The sequence below is a fragment of the Vombatus ursinus genome, unplaced genomic scaffold, assembly GCF_900497805.2.
Source record: "Vombatus ursinus unplaced genomic scaffold, bare-nosed wombat genome assembly UNPS02014818.1, whole genome shotgun sequence".
NCBI classification, from domain to species: Eukaryota; Metazoa; Chordata; class Mammalia; order Diprotodontia; family Vombatidae; genus Vombatus; species Vombatus ursinus.
Window position 1 is genome coordinate 69,172,791 of NW_020954596.1, and position 8,843 is coordinate 69,181,633.

At 35.5% G+C, this 8,843-nt stretch overlaps 1 pseudogene; it reads left to right on the forward strand.

Annotated features, from left to right (window-relative positions):
• The first annotated feature begins 3,168 nt into the window (after nt 1-3,168).
• On the forward strand, nt 3,169-3,846 carry LOC114023826 (annotated as a pseudogene).
• The last annotated feature ends 4,997 nt before the right edge of the window (nt 3,847-8,843 follow it).

The window sequence follows — 8,843 nt, forward strand, 5'->3', positions numbered from 1 at the left end:
AGTTTCTTCAACTTTACAATGGGGATGAAAATAGGACCTGTCTTCCCAATTTACTGTGAGGATAATATTTGTAAAGTAATTAATAAAGTGTCTGGAATATCATAGATACAATAAATGCCAGTTTATTCCTTCCTTCCCCTTGCTCTAATGAATGCTCTACTTTACTGGTTAAACATATTTTTAGTCATTATTGATAATAAGATATAGGCTACTTAGACCTACTCTTGTAAATTCAGAAGAAGATGATACTAATGTCTGTTATCTTTCTCATGGTCAATATCATGTATGACCACAAAACCTGCTTATTGCTCCACCACATTGAGTCATTGAATTGTAAAATCAGAAAGGACCTCAGAGCACTATTCTTTAAAATTAACCAAAGACACATAAGAAGAGATGACAAAGGAATTTTCCCCAAAAACTTTGCTAAATGTAATCAAGAAATTTCTAAAGATATCATGATATTAAATATTGCCTTATAGGAATTCAGATCTATGCAACATGAAATAAAAAAATAGTAAATGTCTTTGGGGAAATATGTCTTCATAATTTCTTTAAAACTGTTGTTTTGTTAAGTTTCAACCTATTGAAAGTGTTCATATGTTTTTGCAAAGTATTGTGCATTATTTAAATTAATTCTCCAAAAGTTATGAAGATTGCAACAAAAAAAAGCTCAGGGTAAATAACAATTTATAAAATATACATTTTGCAGGCAAAAAGATGAATGAATAAGGAGTAGGAGTAAAGTTCTAGAATGTACTGAACTTGGAGTTAGAAAGACAAGTTGGGGGCGAGACAAGAAAAAAAAATGCACAATAATTTTGTTTTATATTTGAAAGAAATAGCAAGTTGTGCATAGCAGATTTGTGGTTTCATGTACAATCATCTTTTTTAATTGTACTGTGGTATGGAAATGTTTATTTATTCAATAAATTAAAAATAAAATAAAAATAACTTACTAGCTGTGTGACCATGGGTAAATTATTTAGCTTCTCTCAAACTCAGTTTCCTTGTCTGTAAAATGGGGACAATAATAATATTTATATAACTGAGTTGTGATGAGGATTACATAAGATAGCATACATAAAGTGTTTTGTAAGTCTTAAAAAGCTATATAAATTATAGTTATTGGTATACTGCTACTACTACTACTACTACTAGGCAACCTAGTATGTTAGACTTAATCCATATTTTAGTAAAGCACAAAAATATATCCTGGTAAATGTTAGTTTAAAATTAAATCACTATCGATAAATGGATTTTCTTTTGCTTCAAATGCATTCTTTACATGGGAAGGAAATAAATTGAGGTGACTAAGATTATCCATTTCTGCTTGAAATGCTACAGTCTTATGAACTGAGGAGGAAACAGACTATGGTGGATTTTCCCTTCTTTCCTTTCCCTTTTCTGCAGGTTGTAATGTAGAGGTATCAGTTCTTGACATAGCTTATCTCTGTCTTATTTTTATACTCCAAGAGGAGAGAAATAAGAAGGGAGCAATCTGTCAGCTGAGATAAAGGTAACAAAAAGAAGTCTTGAGATGAAAGTCCCAGAAATGGACATCCATTACCTCACTATGGATACTTTACCTTATAGGCTTATGTGTAGTGTGATTGTTGAGTTAGAATGTGGAACCTTAGATAGTATGCACAATTGAAATGTGTGAATGATATCAATCACTTGAAGGTAGAATCATAAAATAATATAGTTTGGGGGAAGACTGAATGAATGAAATTATTAAAAGGGAAAAAGGGAAAGCAGTATTAAACTAAAATGAATATAGTGCTTATAATGTATCCACTATTTCATATTTTTCCATGCTCAAAATATGTCAGAACCTGGAATATTAATCAAATTACTGCAGAAAAACATATTAGAATTTCATTTTTGCTTTCACTTTTAAAAAGAAATTTTCCCCCTTAACCATATTCATCTTGGAAAATTAAGAAATTTAAAAGATTTACCCTTGCACATGAAACCTCAAGCTTTAAAGTTCAGGATCAGACCTTGAAGAGAGAATGTAAGTTCGTTATGCAATGTTCCCCTTGGAGAAATAAAAGAAATAAATTTGAAAAATCACTGTTGGAGAGCAAAGCCAACTAGTGAGTTAAATAAAAAGTGTATGTTTCATGGGGATGAAATTGTTCTTTCTGGGAAGAATCCAAAACCTAAGATGGTTCCATGAGACTGTTCATGACCTCCTAGTAGTCCTTCCTATCCTCTACATTTTCTATAAAGTTAAATAAAGTCTGTCTCATGCTTGATTCACAATAATTATTTTGAATTTTGATATAGGGGCTAGAAACCCTGTTCCCTACATTTGAAGAAAATTGAAAATGAGATGTTTAATTAGTATATATGGAGTGTCAAAGGCAGTTAATGACTCACTGAGAGTGGACCCCAGGAACAAACCTAGCACTGAGTCTTGGAAGAGACAGTCCATCCAATGTCTTCTTTTTCTTCTTCACACATGGCTCCCATCTCCCATCAATATGCCTTCTCCCTCTTGGCAATGCCTGAAATGCATGCCCTTTTCATTGTAAATTCATAGTATGTCTTAGCAACTTCAAGAAGCAGATTATAGCTATTTTAACTTTGTATCTATCCTGCAGTTCCTAATAATTCTGCATGTTTTACCCCCTAATAAAATGTTAGTTCCTTATTATTAAAGTTTGTTTGCTTATTCAGTTATTGATTAATCGATTATACATCCCTTCATTTATCTATTCACTCTTTTTTTATCCATCCATCCATCCATCCATTCATTCACTCATTTGTTTAGCCTTTTAATCACCAAAGTATAATATAATGACCAGAACATAACAGGTGCTTAACAAATGCTGATTATTTAATTGGTTGAGGGTAAGGAATAGGGGTAGAATTATAGGTGACAGTTAGAATAAAAAGAATTTAATCAATAAAAGAATGAATCCCAGGGGCTTCCTTTGGGGCATCGCAGCAAAGGGCTTTCTCTTCTCCCCCTAAAGTCCTCCAAAGGTTCACGAAGCAGGGCATGGAGCCAGAAATCACCTACCGAGGTGGGCAGGGCACCCTTCTTCTGGGGGCATGGCCATCACCAGCACCACCAGTTCACCTCAGTTCTGGAGCCGGAGGAGCTGTGCCCCACTGCCAGATTTAAAAGATCTCTTCCCACCCTTATCCAGGCAAATGTGCAAAACCAAAATGTTTTCTAATGCAGATGGTGCCTTAAGCACTTGACAAATTCGAGCTCTGGAACAAGAAGCTGTGGTTAGACCAAAGCCATTGCTGTTGAAGTTGTTGAAGTTTGCTGGTGCACAGAAAGACACATTCACAATGAAGGAGGTTTTGTTCTATCGTGAACAGTATATTATGTCCTAACAATTACATGATGAAAAGCAATAGCACATTGTCTATTGTTCAGATGACTTTCTTGGAGACCTGTTTGGGGAATCAAGCTTTTCTGTGAAATAGCACAGGAGATTATGTGGAATGATTTCTAGAAACTTGATAGCAGTCAATCAACAAGAATTTGCTAGTCCAAACACATCTACAAATGAAACTGGGTGTCAGCGTGAAATCGGAACTGGTCAAAAGGAGTCTGTGCAAGAATTGCAGGAAGAGAAACCGTCGCAAAATCTGAATTCTAGACCAACTACCTCTTCTAGAAGGAGAACACATAGTGAAACAGAAGAAAAATCAGATGAGTTGCCTGGTGAAAGACACAGAAAATGGCGTATGTCAGATAATATTTCCCTTACATTTGATGAAAGTTGTGCCCTATGTGTCATAAGTGAGATATGTTGTGAACAAAGGAGTAACAGTGACTCAACAGCCATCGACATCTATAAGTATCATCTGCAGTAGTCAGGAAGATGCTAGATAATTTGAGAAAGAAGAAACACAAGACAAGGAAAAAAAAAACAGGGTATCTATTCTTCCCTTTAGTACAATAGAGCTCTATGTCATCTGTCAGAGCCAACCTAAAAATGGTTGCATGGTCCATAGAAGGACAGGACATCATTTTTTTTTTAATGGTTGACTCTTTTTTTAAATTTATTTTTAGTTTTAAACATTCACTTCCACAAGATTTTGAGTTCCAAATTTTCTCCCCATCTCAATCCTCCCCCACCCCAAGATGGCATGCATTCTGTATATTCCTTCCCTTAATCTGCCTTCCCATCTATCTCACCTTCTCAATTCTCTTATCCCCTTCCCCTTCTATTTTTCTGTACAGCAGGATAGATTTCTATACCCCATTTCCCATATTTTTTATTTCCCAGTTGCATGTGAAAACAATTTTTAACATGTGTTTTTTAAAACTTTGGGCTCCAAATTTTCTCTCTTCCTCTCTTTCCAAGCACCCTCATTTAAAAAGCAAGCAACTCAATACAGGTTATGCATGTGTAGTCATGCAAAACACTTCCATAGTAGTCATGTTGTGAAAAACTAAGTATATTTCCCTCCATCCTATCCCACCCCCATTTATTCTATTCTTGTACCTCCTCAGAAGTGTTTGCTTCTTATTACCCCCTCCCTCAATCTGCCCTCCCCTCTATCATCTCCCTGCTCTCTTGTCCACTTCCCTCCCTATTTCCTGTAGGGTAATATAGATTTCCATACCCAATTGAGTGTGTATATTATTCTCTCCTTAAGTCAAATCCTATGAAAATAAGATTCACTCGCTCCCTCTCATCTTCCCCTGTTTCCCCTCCACTGCAAAAGTCTTTTCTTGTCTGTTTTATGTGAGATAATTTACCCCATTCTACCTCTCCCTTTCTCCTTCTCCCAGTAAAATCCTCTCTCATCCCTTAATTTCATTCTCTAGATATCCCTTCATCTTCAACTCACCATGTGCCCTCTATCTATCTATCTATCTCTCTATCTATCTATCTATCTATCTATCTATCTATCTATCTATCTATCTAATCTATACATACATATTTTTTTTATTCCAACTACCCTAATAAAGACAAAGGTCTCATGAGTTACAAACATCATCTTTCCATGCAGGAATGTAAACAGTTCTACTTTATAAGTCTGTTATGATTTCTCTTTCCTGTTTACCTCTTCATGTTTCACTTGAGTCTTGTATTTGAAAGTCAAATTTTCTTTTTAGCTCTGGTCTTTTCATGAAGAATGCTTGAAAGTCCCCTATTTCACTGAATGACCATTTATTTTCCCTAAGAATTATACTCAGTTTTGCTGGGTAGGCGATTCTTGGCTGTAATTGTATCTCCCTTGCCCTCTGGAATATTATATTCCATGCCCTCCAATCCCTTAATGTAGAAGCTGCTAAATCTTGTTTTATCCTGATTGTGTTTCTACCATACTTGAATTGTTTCTCTCTGACTGCTTGCAATATTTTCTCCTTGATCTGGGACCTCTGGAATTTGGCTACAATATTCCTAGGAGTTTTCCTTTGGGGATCTCTTTCAGGCGGTGATTGGTGGATTCATTCCATTTCTATTTTGCCCTCTGGTTCTAACATATCAGGGCAGTTTTCTTTGATCATTTCTTGAAAGATGATGTCTAGGCTCTTTTTTTGATCATGGCTTTCAGATAGTCCAATAATTTTTAAATTCTCTCTCCTGAATCTATTTTCCAGGTCGTTTGCTTTTCCAATGAGGTATTCACATTGTCTTCTATTTTTTCATTCTTTTGGATTTGTTTTACACTGTTTTGAGTTCTCATAAAGTCACTAGCTTCCAATTGTTCCATTCTAATTTTTAAGGAAGTATTTTCTTCTTTAAGCATTTGGACTTCCTTTTCCATTTGACCAATTTTGTTTTATTAGGGCATTCTTCTCCTCATTGACTTTTTGGACGTCTTTTGCCATTTGGGTTAATCTATATTTTAAGGTGTTATTTTCTTCAGTATTTTTTGGGTCTCCTTTAGTGAGCTGTTGACTTGTATTTCATGATTTTCTTGCATCACTCTGTTTTTCCTCTTCTTCTCTTACTTGCTTCTCAAAATTCTTTTTGAGCTCTTCCATTGCCTGGTACGAATTTATATTTTTCTTGGAGACTTTGGATGTAGGAGCTTTGATTTTGTTGTCTTCTTCTGGTTGTATGTTTTGATCTTCTTTGTTACCAAAGTAAGATTCTATGATCTGACTCTTTTTGTGCTGCTTGCTCATGATCCCAGCCAATTACTTGAGTTATAAACTCTCTGTGAAGGTAGGAGTCTGTTTCCAGTGTGGAGAATTTACTATCCCAAGCTTCAGGGGTGTTGTGCAACTTTTTTCAGAGATATTTGTAGGTGCCTGAAAATTTTCAGTTCTTCCAAGGTGCTATGATCAAGGGTGAGGTGTTTAGTACTTTCCTGGCCTGTGCTCTGGTCTATGAGTGAGCACAAGCACTCTTTTCTGTCTTGAAACTGTGAGGAAGATTCCCTCTCCACTGCCACTACAAGCTCCATCATGACAGCATTCCTCCTCACCCCAGGACTGCCACCCAAAGCTGTGACCCAGATCCAAGCATGGGTGAAGCAAGAGAATCCTGCACCAGCAGAGAGATCCCGGCAATGCCCCTCTGATCAGCCACTCAATTCCCCCTCAGTCTATGGGCCTGAAGCTCAGGAGGCAGCTGCTGCCCAGGGAACATGCTTGGGGAATGGTGTTGGGACTGTACTGCGCTTCTCTCTCACTGTAGACACAGACTTTTCCTACTCACCTTCTAAGTTGTCTTTGACTTTTGTGGGTTGAGAAGTCTGGAAACTGCCACAACTGCTCAAAATTCAGTCCTCTGAGGCCTGCTCCAGGTTTGCTGAGGCCTGTGTGCCCACACCAAACTGCTCTCCTCTCTCAGCATGGTGCAATATACCTTTCTGATCAACCATTCATGATGTCTTGGATTGGAAATTTGTTTCACTCTGTCTTTTTGTGGGTTCTGTTGCTTTAGAATTTGTTTAGAGCCATTTTATAGGTATTTGGAGGGATTTGGGGGAGTGCTCAAGCAAGTCACTGTTTTTACTCCGCCATCTTTTGTCTGCCCCAGGATAAGATATCTTATGGCACGTTTTATATGAGCTAAGAAGCTGAAAAAGAGAAATAAGTCTTGTCTAGTGCGCAGGTAGCCAATTCAAATGATTGTGTTAACTTATCTTCTCTAAATGTAATGTGCTAAAAGTGGAATCATGGAACCCAATGAATGAAGCTCTTAAGAATGTTCACACATGACTTGTGAAATTTATTTAAAATTTTATTTTTGTACATTATTTCTGAGAAAATGAATATTTTAATGCCTTTAAGTTCTCTCTAGTACAATTTGTTTTCTAAAAAGATTTTTTTTTTATCTGCTCCTTGGAGCTTTTTGTTTACTATTTCTTTCCATTTTTGCATTATTTTTATCAGTTTTCATTTGTATTACTTATAGAGGCGGGAGGGTATAGAGGATAGAGTACTGGTCTGGAAAGATCTAGGTTCAGATACCATATTGGATATTTACAACTTATTTGATTTTGGATGAATCATTTAACCTTTGTGTGTTTTAGTCAATTACCAAGACTTATCTGCTAAGTCAGATAATTTGGGAGCAAGTCATAGACACTTGTATTGGGTTATGTTGAAACTATAGATACCTTAGTGTTTGCTTTCAGTAAGAATTAGTAGTTATTTTGAAGATTGACTATTTTTGTTTGTTCCCTTGTTTCCTGTTGTCTCTAGTTATGCAGTGTGAGATTTTTTTTAAAATTTGCATAAATAGTAAATTTAATACATATTATATAAATTAAAACAAAAGAATGAATCCCAACCATTGATCACTGTCTGTGTGACCACCTGCAAGAAATTATCATTGGGTTTTCTGCCCTGTCATTTTCTATGCTGAACAGTTCTTGACAGTTTTACCTTTATTTAGTAAATATATATTTAAATTTATCTTTTTAAATATTTCTGAATTACATGTAAACATTTTTAACATTCTTTTTTTTCAATTTTGAGTTCCAAATTCTCCTTTTCCCTCTCACCCTTCTCCTACCTTGAGAAGACAAACAATTTGAATTTGATTATACATATGAAGTCACCCAAAGGATATTGCCATGTTAGCCTTGTTGCAAAAGAAAACATAGGCAAATAAAAGAGAAGAAAAATAAAGAAAATAAAAATTACGCTTCAATCTCCATTCAGAGATCTTCACTTCTCTTTCTGGAGATGGATAACATTATTCATCATGTATGCTTTGGAATTGACTTGGTTCATTGTCATGATCATACTAGCTAAATTTTTCACATTTGAACATCCTTATAATACTGTAATTACTGTGTGCAATATTCTTCAGTTTCTGTTCATTTCTCTTTGTGTGAATTCATATAAATTTCCCCAAGGTTTCCTGAAACCATTCTGCTTATCATTTATCATGACGCAATAGTATTCCATCATAATCATATGCCAGCCATCCCCCAATTAATGGGCAACCTCTTAATTTCTAATTCATTGCTAACACACAAACACACAGAGCTATTAAAAACACTTTTATACAAATAGGTATTTTCCCTTTTCTTTGATATCTTTGGGAAATAGACTTAGTAGTGGTATATCTGGATAAAAGAGGATGCACAGATTTATAGCCCTTTGGGCATACTTCCAGATTGTTCTACAGAATGGTTAGACTAGTTCACAACTCCACCAATAGTACATTATTCCCAATTTTCTACATCTTCTCCAACATTTGTTATTTTCCTTTTCTGTCATGTTAGCCAATCTGATAAATGTAAGCTGTAACTAAGAATTATTTTAATTAGCATTTTTCTAATCAGTAGTGATTTGAAGCAATTTTTCTTTTTAGGATTGATAGCATTGATAGCTTCTTCTGAAGACTGCCTGTTCATATCCATTGATGATTTATCAACTAAGGAATGACTCT